This window comes from Sciurus vulgaris (assembly GCF_902686455.1).
Source record: "Sciurus vulgaris genome assembly, chromosome: 1".
Lineage (NCBI taxonomy): Eukaryota > Metazoa > Chordata > Mammalia > Rodentia > Sciuridae > Sciurus > Sciurus vulgaris.
Genome location: NC_136461.1, coordinates 157,748,186 through 157,761,436, shown reverse-complemented (window position 1 = coordinate 157,761,436; position 13,251 = coordinate 157,748,186).

The window sequence follows — 13,251 nt, the reverse complement described above, 5'->3', positions numbered from 1 at the left end:
CATCAATAGCCTTAAGTGCAAGGCAGGGAAACTAAGTAGAAGAATTGATTGATAGAAATGAAATGAATTCATTTTAGAAAATCCAAAAGAATGTACAGGTAATCCCTTAGAAAAGTAATGTCACTGTAGATAAGGTTAATATAACTGCATTTGTATAACTAACAACTTGCAACACATGAAGATACCATTTACAGTAACGTAAAAAGATGCCATCAGATACTTAACAATTATTCTAATCAACTGTGCACATTTGAGCTCTGCACAGAAAAACTAGCAAACATGACTGAGAAGAAAATATTTAAAGATCTTAATATTAGTTAATGTAATGTGTTTAAGGTTTGAAAACTCAATATTGCTCAAATATCAATTCTTACTAAATTGATCTATAGATTCAGTACATTCCTAGTCAAAATCTCAATAATGTTTGAGGGAGATAGGTATGTTAGAATTTTTCAGTCACTATAACAAAATATGAGGTAATTAACATCAAAAGAAAGAGTTTATTTTGGCTCACAGTTTTATATGTTCCATCTCTGAATGGTTGTCCCCACTGCTTTGGGCCTGTGGCAAAGTCAGCACTTCAGGACAAAAGATATATTGGAGCAAAACTACTCAACTCATGACCAGGAAGAAGTAGTCCAGGGTCCCTAAATTCCCTTTGAGAGCACGCCTCCAGTGACAGAAAGACCTCCCAGTAGGCCTCTCTTCTTGAAGACTCCTCCACCTCCCAATAATGCCATTCTGAGGACCAAGCTTCTAACACATGAGCCTCTGGGGAACATTCAACATTCAAACTAGCAGGAGATAAAATGAGACAGTTAACAACTAATGGAAATGTGGAGAGTCAGAAGCAAGCAAAACTAAAAGCAGAAGAGCCAAGTTAGAAGACTGTCACATCTTATACAAAAACACCATTTCATTCTAGTAATTTATAATTACTGTTCATGTTTGCTTTTCAAGAGTTACAGAACTCTAAAATAGTAATACTAGCACATGTCTTGATAAGCATGCCAATAAAATAGAGAAAAATAGACTCAAACATACACAGCTACCTAGTATGTGAAAAATGGCACCACAGTGCAGTAAGAAAAAGGCTGGTATTTTCAATAAATGATGTGGAATGAATTGGATGTCCATATTAAAGGGGAAAAATATTGATCCTACTACACCATGTACACACATCAATTCTAGATTGCTCATAAATGTAAATATCAAAGGGGAAAAAAGCCATGTGCAGTGGTGTGTATAAACCCAGCTTTGCAAGTTTGAGGCCAGCCTGGGCAACTTGGTGAGACACTGTCTCAAAATATTAAAAAGGCTGGGGATGTAGCTTAGTGGTACAGTGCTTGCCTACTATGCCCACCGCCCAGGGTTCAACCCCAAGTGCCAGTAAAAGATAAACACTTCTAGAAACATTTTCACTTGCAAAATACTTAATTTTCCCTTAAATGACTCCTAAAGCTTTCTGACCTTGGCAGACAATGAAAGGAAGGTTAAGCTGGGCATGGTGGTCCACACCTGTAATCTCAGAGACTCAAGTGCTTAGCCAGAGGATCTCAGATTTGGGGTCAGCCTTAGAAATTTAGGGAGGTTGTCTCAAAAAATGAGGAGGAAAGGGAGGATTGATAATTTTGAGCTACATTAATATTTTGTCATCAAGGTACACCTTTTAGAGATTCAGAAGGATAACCCACAGAGTTTGCAATATAGATAGATGTGACAAACCATATTGAATATATAAACCCCACATATTAATAAAGATAATTCAATCCTAAAGTAAGCAAATAATTTGAATACATACTCTACAAAATATATTAAAACAACATGCAAATATAAAAAGCATATCAGTCATTCAAGAAATGCAAATAATAAAGTTGTATCACTATACCAGAATGGCTAAACCAAACAAAAACTCAGCAGCAGCAAGTAAACCCCTGACAACATCAAAATCAAGCTGCTTCACCATATTAATAGAGGGGGCCATATCCTTGCTTCATGATGCAGCATCTCCACTCCTTGATACATACCTAACATATGCATACTTAATGTCCACCAAGTACGTTCATGCAGCATTATTTGTAATAGCTCTAAACAAAACAATCCCAAAGTCTCTATCACCAACAGAACAGATTTAAAAGGGCATGGAATAGTCACATAATGCTAATCAACATTGAAAAAACATGGATGGTAGTTACACCATAATGTGAATGAATTCCAATCTGCCTCACCTCTTTCTTCAATGGGTCTGCTCTTTTTGAAGTCACTGGATGATGCCTTTGTTTGCAGAAGCCAAATCTTTTCTCTAATTGACTTTCTGCAGATCTTCCCCTTTGCTTGTTCTCTGTGTTTTTAAAATCACTTTGAGATTTTCCCCTTTGACCTCTTCTCAGTCTCCTTTGTTGACTTTTCTTCTTCTGGCAATGATACTGTTCCTTAGAGTGCCATTCTTGGTCCTTATCACCAACTATCCAGTCATTGTGAAGAAACTCCCTCATGCCCATGACTTTGACTATCACATTCTGTGTATTGACTCAAATGTTGACCCTACTGTCCTTATTTACCTTCTAAATTCTTGCTCTGATTCTCCATCTCTTTCCTGGATGCCCCTTCTGGAAGTTTATTTTATCAGACAACATGTCTGACATCAAACTACTTAATTTTCTTTCTTTTTTTTCTTTTATTATTATAAACAAATGGGATACATGTTGTTTCTCTGTACATGGAGCAAAGGCATACCATTTGTGCAATCATAAATTTACATAGGGTAATGTTGTTTGATTCATTCTGTTATTTTTTTCTCTTCCCCCCACCCCTCCCACCCCTCTTTTCCTTCTGTACAGTCCTTCCTTCTTCCATTCTTGCCCCACTCCCTAACCCTAACCCTAACTTAATTTTCTACTAAGAATTTTCTCCTACTTTTATGTATACATCCCCCCCCCCACATAGGAACTTCTTGTATTTAATGTTAACCTTTCTCTATTCCCCACATCCAGTTTGTCATAAACAAGTAGGGTTTTTGTTGTTGTTTGTAATATGACTCCACCTAACATTGAAAGACCAGGTCTTCACCAAACTCCTCTGAGCCTTTATAGACAATGAGTCTGCCCAAAACAGACTGCATAATGCTAGCTTTTTTTTTAAGTGACTGTAAAGAACCTGTAAGTCATAAAGGTTCTTTTCCTCTGGAATTGCCTGGGCTGTGCCTACAGTCACCACATTTATAGATTGTATCCTCTGTCCCTTATTAATTCAGGAGAGTACATTAGATCTAAGCAGGAAAAATGAAATTTGCTAGGGAATTGGGAATTTTGAACCCATGATTTATCATTGGGAATGACTTGGGAATAACTTACTATATTATAAAGTGCTTTAGGTTAGTACTGGATAAGAAGTAATATCCTCTTGGGTGTGGCCGTCCTCAGATTGAGCTGGTATGGGCATTCAATCCTACATATTTTACCTATTTAAGAGGAATAGAAATATGCCACATAACATGCCAGGTACTATGTTCTAATTTCTAATATAGCCTATGTAACAAGTTCATATCCTTTAAGTAGTTTATTCTTTTGAATAACTCATATTTTCCTTAATAATAACTGTTCTTATTCAGGAATGTTCAACATTTATTGAGTGCAGTGTGCCACTTTATGCTAAGCACTTGATATTCATGATCATGTTCAATTCTTATACAAATCCCTAGAGAAGTTATCATCCTCATTTTACTGAGGCACACGAGTGTTTTAAATTAACCAAATTTCCCTGCATGAAGTAATGTGCTAAGTGATGAACTCCTGTAGAGATAAAGCTCAGTAGGGTCCATGATCTAAAGCCACTACTCAGTGGCCCTCAGCCTGGCTGCACATTAGAATTGCCTGGGAGCTTTTAAGTCATGCCAGTGAGGTGGTCCCATCTGAGCAAATCAGATTTCCTAGGTCTGGAGTATGGCCCAACCATATACATTTTTAAAGTTTCCCAGAAGTTTTAGTCAGTTTTGTTGTTACTGTGACCAAAAGACTTGACAATGGCAAATTTAGAGGAGGAGAAGTTTATTTGGGGCTCATTGTTTCAGAGTTTCAGTCCATAGATGGCTGACTCCTTAGCTTTGGGTCAAAGATGTGACAGAACATCATGGCAGAAGGGCATGGTGGAAGAAAGCAACCCAGGACATGGCAACAAGGAAGCAGGGAGAGCTCTGCTCGTAAGGACAAAATATAAACCCCAAAGACACACCCCCAGTGATTCAGATCCTCCAGCTACTTCCCACCTGCCCAGTTAATTCATATCAATAGATTAATCCACTGATTAATGACTCGATCATTTCACCTCTAAACTTTCTTGTATTATCTTACACATGAGTTTTTTTGGGGGAAACCTTATATCTAAACCATAACACCAGGTAAAGTGATCAGGTAGCCAGGATTGAGAAGCATTTTGTTTCCCAGAAATAACTGATTTCTTAAAAGTAGCCCACTCACCCATCTACCGACTCACTCACATCCTCAAATCAGAGAGTTTTGTGTTACAGTTTGGTATCTTACAATTGAAATGTTGCTTTGAGTGGGCCTTTTGCCCCTTGATAAACCTGCTTGGGAAATTATTGTAATAGCCTTTTTTAGTTCCAAAAATTAACACTAGATGGCAAACGACACATAGGGAATAATTTTTATGTTCAGCATTTTTATTTTCAGAATACTTTGTTTCCCTCCAATAACCTCATTACCAAACACTTGAGTTTAATAATATTAAGTTCTGGGGGTATAGCTCAGTGATAGTATGTGCTTAGAATGGGCAGGACCCTGGGTTCAATCCTACTCACTGCAAAAAAAATTAAAAGTAAAATCAAGGTAACTCTTCACAAATTGTATTGTGGGCTGAGGCTGACTCACATTCCCTTAAGCAGAGCTGTAGGTACCCTGAATATGTTATGGCCTGGAATTTGTCTCCCAGGTTCAGCTAGTAAAAGTGATTCATTAATCATAAACATATATAAAATGAACTATTTGTTTTTTGCTATTATACTTGAAGATATTTTTCCTCTAATAAAGTTCAACATTCCTGTTAAATAATTAACCCACTAATAAAAACATTTACCAATATCTTGCTTACCTCTCAGGAAGTTTGTGGCATTTCTAGCAGTACAAGGCAGGGGGCGCCAAGACACTACCGTGTGCTGGGTTTCCTTTTCCTTAGAAACTGCTTGGATGATGGAGATCTGGAGATGGGGTAAGGGAAATTATAGCCACATTATTAGATTTAGTCTCACAACCGACTAGGTGCCTTCATGTTTCAGATCTCCAGGTGGCCTCAGCTCATCCAGCCACCATGTTGGCATGCTAGGGCAGGCGGGACTAGGTGCACCTGTGGAGAAGCTTGGGATTTCCCAGGCTGCAACAGCCCTCTCTGTTCTACGTGTCTTTTACTTCCTTAGGTTTTCAAGCATTAAATCTTTCACAGCATTAAATCTTTCAAGCATTAAATCTTTCACACCTGATACAAGGTGACAAGTAAGGTCTGAGGGACTTAGGTGCTCAAGTCATCTTTCTAAATGCAGACGAATATCACCAACTTGCTAACTGCTCCATTCTCTTGGGGTACAGTCTCAATGTCTTCCTGTGGATTACAAGGCCATTCCAGATTTGGTCCTCTCTCCATGTCTCTAAGCCCCTTCACCTCCAGCCTCACTTATACCACCTAGAGGTCAGGCTTTCCCTGAGCTTCAGCACCACATCTTATCCCCCACCCCCAATTTTTTATTGGTGCAGTACAGTCTAGATAATGGTGGCATTTGTTGTTACATGTAAGTACATGCACACAATATAACTGTAATTTGACCACTATCACTCCCTAGCACTCCCTGCTCCTTTCCCTCCTCCCAACTCCTGGCCCCTTTCATCTGTTCTACTGATCTTTCTTCTATTTTCATGACATTCCCCAAGTTTCTTTTCCTTTTTTCTTCTCTAGTTTCCACATATGAGAGAAAATATATGACCCTCTATCTTCTGAGCATGGCTTATTTTACAACATAATGGTCTCAAGTTCCATTCATTTTTCTGCAAAGGACATGGTTTCATTTTTCTTTGTGACGGAATAAAACCTCATTGTGTATCCATTCATCCACTGATGGACAACTCAGCTGGTTCCATAGTTTGGCATTTGTCAACTGAGTGCACCTTCTTCTAATAAATGTTCACAGCAAGCAGTTTTTGGTTTGTTACTCTCTCCCACTTTCCATCTTGAATCTCATCCAAACTCATGCTCAATCCACCTTCACGTGTTTAACTTCTGATAGTATATTTCTTACATACTTGGTTTTAGTTCATATGCAACTTCATCCAAGAAGCCTTTCCTCACCACTCAAGTGTGAATTTCCTTGCCACTCAAGTGTGGATTTATTTCTTCTGTGGGTTCTGTGCTTTCTTCTCCTGGAAGACAGTAGTTGGCAGAACATTAAAGAAAGAAATTAAAGAAAACCTTAGAAGATGGAAAGATCTCTCATGTTCTTGAATAGGCAGAATTAATATTGTCAAAATGGCCATACTACCACACAGATTCAATGCAATTCCAATTAAAATCCCAATGATGTACCTCATAGAACTAGAGCAAGCAATCATGAAATTCATTTGGAAGAATAAGAGACCCAGAATAGCTAAAGCAAACCTTAGTAGGAAGAGCAAAGCAGGTAGTATCACAATACCAAACCTTCAACTATACTACAGAGCAATAGTAACAAAAATGGCATGGTATTGGCACCAAAATAGACAAGTAAAACAATGGAACAGAATAGAGGACACAGAGACAAAGCCACATGAATATAGTTATCTCATACTAGACAAAGGTGCCAAAAACATACAATGGAGAAAAGATATTCTCTTCAACAAATGCTGCTGGGAAAACTGGAAATCCATATGCAGCAAAATGAAATTAAATCTCTCTCTCTCACCCTGCACAAAACTCAACTCAAAATGGATCAAGGACCTCAGAGTTTGACCAGAGACCCCACACCTTAATAGAAGAAAAAGTAGGTCCAAATCTTCATCATGTCGACTTAGGGTCAGATTTTCTTAACATGACTCCCAAAGCACAAGAAATAAAAACAGGAATCAATGATTGAAATAGATTCAAACTAAAAAGCTTTTTCTCAGCAAAGGAAACAATCAACAATGTCAAAAGAGAGCCTACAGAGTGGGAGAAAATCTTTGCCACACACACTTCAGATAGAGCATTAATCTCCAGAATCTATAAAGAACCCAAAAACTTTACACCAAGAATACAAATAACCCAATCAATAAATGGGCTAAGGAAATGAGCAGACACTTCACAGAAGAAGATCTACAAGCAAAAAACAGATACATGAAAAAATGTTCAACATCTCTAGTAATTAGGGAAATGCAAATCAAAATTTGCCCTCAGATTTCATCTACCTGCAACGAGAATGACTATTATCTAGAATACAAGTAACAATAGGTGTTGGTGAGGAGGTAGGGAAAAAGGTACACTCATATATTGCTGTAGGGATTGCAAATTGGTGTAGCCGCTCTGGAAAGCAATATGGAGATTCCTTAGAAAACTTGGAATGGAACCACCATTTGACCCAGCTGTCCCACTGCTTTTTATACCCAAAGGACTTAAAATCAGCATACTACGGTGACACAGCCACATCAATGTTTATAGCAACTCAATTCACAATAGCTAGATTGTGGAACCAACCTAGATGCCCTTCAACAGATAAATGGATGAAGAAACTGTGGCATATACACAATGGAATTCAGCCATAAAGAAGAATAAAATTATGACATTTGCAGGTAAATAGATGGAGTTAGAGAATGTCATGCTGAGATAAGCCAATCCCAAAAAAACAAAGGTCAAATGTTTTCTCTGATAAGTGAATGCTGATACATAACAGGAGGTGGGATAAGGGAAGAATGCAGGAAAGTTGGATTTTGTAGAGGGAAATGAGGGGAGGGGAGAGGGGAAGGGAAAGGAAAAATGGTGGAATGGGGCAAGCATCATTACCCTATGTACGTGTATGATTACACAAATGGTGTGACTCTACATTGTGTACAACCAGAGAAATGAGAAGTTGTACTCCATTTATGTACAATGTATCAAAATGCATTCTGCTCACAAGACTAAATAGAACAATTGAAAAAAAAAAGTGAAAGATAGATGGAAAAAGAAAATATGTTGAAATATGTCTCTTCTGCCACAAAAGTGAAATGAATGAAACTTATGTGACCATGCAGTTCGTGTATATTGAGAAAGAACTTCACCACCTTGAGAACTTCAGATGATATGAGCCCACCAAAAACATTTAGAGCTTCCCAGAGAGCAATTTCCAGGGTCAGGATGAGTCTCCTTCCATTCCTGCTCCCTGTGCCTCCTCCTTCCATCCCAAGTCAAGCCTGGAAGAAGAGTACACTTTACAGGTAAGATTAACTACATTACATTTCCTCAAAATCACATTGGAGTTGTAGATGAACCTTATTATTGAGACCCTGAATCTCATATACTCTGCTGATATATTTAGTATGAGGCTCTTAATTTTTGGCTTGGTATAAAAATATTGAAGGACTGGAGGTGTAGCTCAGGGTAGCCTAGCATTGTGAAACTCTGAGCTTAATCCCCATCACTGAAAACAAAACAAAACAAAACAAAAAATGTGGAATTGACTAGAATCCTTTTTAATTCATACCCTAGGTCAAGCCAAATCAGTTCCTGAAGAATATTTTTATCATTTTTTTGCCCCTTCCCCAATTTTCACTGAATCTCAACATAACATATAAGTCTGTAAAAACCTGTTTTAAAGTTAATACAAGCAACAGCCTGCAGCTCTCTGAAACATCTTGCATCTCTGTGGGAATGTTTACTGTATGAAGTTCTAGTTGTCACTTCCTAGAATGTCCTCTGATTCTAATATCAAAAGTTCTTGCTGGGCATGGTGGCACACACCTGTAATCCCAGGGCTCAGGAGGCTGAGGCAGGAGGATCACAGATTCAAAGCCAACCTCAGCAACTTAGCAAGGCACTAAGCAACCTAGCAAGACTCTGTCTCAAAATAAAAAATAAAAAGGGCTGGGGATGTGGCTCCGTGGTTAAGCATCCCTTGGGTTCAATCCTTCGCACTACACCCACACATGCAATCAAAGTAACTGTTCTCAACCTGAGTATTTCCTTAGTTCCTTAGTTTTTGTCCGAGGGAATCAATGGGAACAGGAATGTGCTAACATGATCTCACTACATCCAGGCGGCTGGGGATGTAGTTTTCTGGTGGCCAAGTTTGATGAGAAACCTTGTCAATTACTTAATTACTATCTATAAGAGGGATTCCCAAACTTTGGGTGCCTCTGAATCATCTGAAACTAGAATCGCTGGGGCCCATCTACAGAATTTCAAATTTTGTAAATGTAAGGTGAGATTCTGGATGGAAGAAAAAAGAAAAAAAAGAAGTAATACTACTTTTTTATTGTACTCAGTGTACATGTACTAGCTGTAAAACTCTCATCCAGATGGTGATGTGGATGCTTCAGTGGACTGTTATGGTTTGAATCTGGAATGTTTCCCAAAGGCTCATATGTTGAAGGCTTAGTTCTCAGTGCAGCAATGCTCAGATGTGGGGCTTTTGCAAAGTGAGTAAATCATGGGAGCTCTGAATTCATCAGTAGTTAATCCATTGACGGATTCATAGCAAAATGAACTGTTAGGAGGTGCTAGAATGTATAGGAGGTGGAATCTAGTTGGAGGGGGTGGATTATTATGGGCATGCCCTTGAGGACATTTTGTCCCCAGACCTTCCCTCCTCCATCCCCTTCTCTGCTTCCCAGTCACCATGAAGGGAGCAGCTCTCCTCAACCACACCCTCTCTGCCATGAAGCTCTGCCCCACCACAGGTCCATAGCAATGGAGCTAGCTGACCATGAACTGACAACTCTGAAACCATGAGCCAAAATAAATTTTTCCTTCTTTAAATTCTTTTCCTCAGGTATTTTGTCATAGTGAGGATAAGCTGACTAATGGGACTGGATGCTACTTTTCCCCCTTTGTGTCCTTTCTTGCTTGGCACCAACATTTCCACTTATTCCCTGTTTTGTTGTCCATCACTTACTGGCCAATCCCCACAAAGACATTAATGTTTTGTAGCTTTAGAACATGATTCTCAGAATTATTGAGAGTCAAAGGGACCTGGAATTTCTTTTAAACGTTTCGCTAAGGGTAAATTCACTCTCTTGCCCTTCTATCCATAAGACAACCACTCTGCCTATGAAAATCCCTCCAAAATGGAGTTAAGTCTGAGAACACACCACATAGGGACTATTTGTTTTATCTGATGACTGTCATGTGTTATGCTGAGAAGCCCAGATTTTCCTAGCTTATTTTACACTTTCCAGTCTTCCTTATTAGGAAGCTCCAGGGAGGTCAGTTTGAGATTTCTCAGCTAAATGATCTCAGGGAGCCATTATGGGATGTAGCCTGAGGTCACTTTCCTCATAGAAACCAGGAATGAGGCTCTTGCGCATCATGGCCTATGTTAGGTTTTGACTTTGTGGATACTTACTTGTTACACAACTCTCCTTCACCTGGAACACAAGCAATGTTTGGACTTCATCATACCAGAGGCAGCTTTATGATAATTGTATAAGAATCAGGCCAACCCACACCTTAGAGCATTAATCTTCAGGCTATATAAAGAACTCAAAACACTTAACACCAAAAAAAAATTAAATGACCCAATCAATAAATGGGCAAAGGAACTGAACAGACACTGCACAGAAGAAATATGATCCAAGAAATACATGAAAAACATATTCAACATCTTGCAGTTAGAGAAATGTGAATTAAAGCTACACTAAGATTTACTCCCACTCAGTCAGAATGGCAATTATCAAGAATGCTAGACCAATAAATGTTGGTGAGGATGTGGGGGAAAAGGTACATTCATACATTGCTGGTGGGACAGCAAATTGGTGCGACCACTCTGGAAAGCAGTATGAAGATTCCTCAGAAAATTTGGAATGGAAACACCATTTGACCTAGTTATCCCACTCCTCGGTATATACCTGAATGACTTAAAATGAGCATACTATAGTGATGTGGCCACATCAATGTTTATAGCAGCTCGATTCACAATAGCTAAATTATGGACCCAATGTAGGTTCCCTTCAACAGATGAATGGATAAAAAAAGTGTGGCGTATATACACAATGTAATATTACTTAGCCATAAAGAATAATGAAATTATCACATTTTCTAGTAAATGGATGGAACTGGACACTATCATACTAAGTGAAATAAGACAATCCCCCAAAATCAAAGGTGGAATGTTCTCTCTGATATGTTGATGCTAACACAAAATGGGGGTGGGGTAAGGAACAATAGAAGTACTTTAGATTAGACAAAGGGGAATGAAGGGAAGGAAAGGGGGATAGGAATAAAAAAGACAGTAGAATGAATCAGACATTACTTTCCTATGTTTATATATGAATACCTGAGCTGTGTAACCCCACATCATGTACAATCACAAGAATGGGAAGTTATACTCCATGTATGTACGATATGTCAAAATGCATTCTACTGTCATGTATCACTAAAAAGAACAAATACAAAATTAAAAAAAATAATCAGGCCATTTTGATCCAGCTGAGAACCCCAGTGCCTGATAAATTCAACTGGGAAATATTCTTCAATGTTCTCCGGGTGAACACAATGTTCAGTCATTACTCAATTTTGAGGTGTTAATCAGAGTGATCCATTCATAGACAAGGGAGGTCCTCAGTTTATCGAAATTCTGAGAACCTACCTTTCTGTAAGTACAGACAGGTCATTTCTGGAATCTGGGGATGGGAACACTGAGTGCTCTTCTTCCTGATAATTATAGCAAATAGGAGCTAGCATTTAGTAAGCACCTGGTAGTTAAGGTCCATGATTTAATTTAATTTGGAAAGGTTGAGTCTTAATCCCTTCTTACAAATAAGGGATCTAAATCAAGAGTAAATAAGGAACTTGCCCATGGCTGTACATATTCAAAGCAACCGCTTTCTCCTAACTACTGTGCCATCCCTAGCGTGTGTGTGTGTGTGTGTGTGTGTGTGTGTAGGTGAAATAATAATTGTAAATCAAAAACTATAATGCCAAGAGTAAGAAGATAAGGAAAGTACATTGGGAGTATGACCAATAATGTGCTATGAAGATTTGGAGGGAAAACTCTGGAGAAATTGGAAAGATATTATTTAACTCCAACACTTGAGATCAAGTGTTGGACTGTGGCTCAGACCATGGGAAACAGATCAGAGAACCCAGCAGGTGAAGGAAGATGAGGGCACAGATGGGATAGCAGACATGCTTTATTTGGAGGTGGCAGCAGTCCCCCAGTCAGTACCCACTCCCCGTCCTTCCATAAGCAGTTTTTACATGCAAGTCACCCAAAAAAGTTACATTGCCAACAGGTTACATAAGTGAACTCATGCTCATAAACAAATGTTTATGACCGTGAGTACGTATGATGAGTCAGCGTGTTCATGACCTTGACTACATACTGAAAACAGTCAGTTAGAAGCCTTGGCAAGGGAGCCTACCTGCAGCCTACACCAAGGAATCTCTGAAATACAAGAGTTTATTACAGATGCATTAAAGATGCAAGCCAGAAAGAAAGGACTGGTCCTGGGACAAGTTTACACAAACAACCAGCAAGCAGGCCAAGTAGCAGTTGGAAAAATGTCTACCAGGCATCAAGCTAAGAGTACTTTTATAAACTTTGGAAATGGAAAGCATAGGCTGTTTTCATGGAACTTACATTGTCTATAGATAGGGGGCAGGATAACGGTAAAAGGGAGGGGAACTTTGGGATAGTCCATGAGTGGTAGTTGTTGCTTCTGACTGGCTGAGATAAATAGTCTGTCCAAAAGGGCTCTGTGGCCTTGGTGGAGGATGCTCCTGGGAGGATCTTTTTAAAGTGGATCCAGCCTTTCTAAGACAGGTTTATCAAGGAAGTTGGTATGCATAAAATAAAAAAGAGTAACTAAGCATTTGAACCCTATCAGAAACTGGTATCTTGACCTCTGAAAATAGTCTGTTGGTTATCAATAATAAGTACAACTTGTGGAGAAAAAATAGCTGGGTGTAGTGAAGAACTGCTTAGAATCAGTTGGCAAGCATCTCTTTCAAAAATTGTTTGTCTATTTAGTTATTTATGACAGCAGAATGTGTTTTGATTTATTGTACACAAATGGAGTATAACTTTCATTTCTCTGGTTGTAC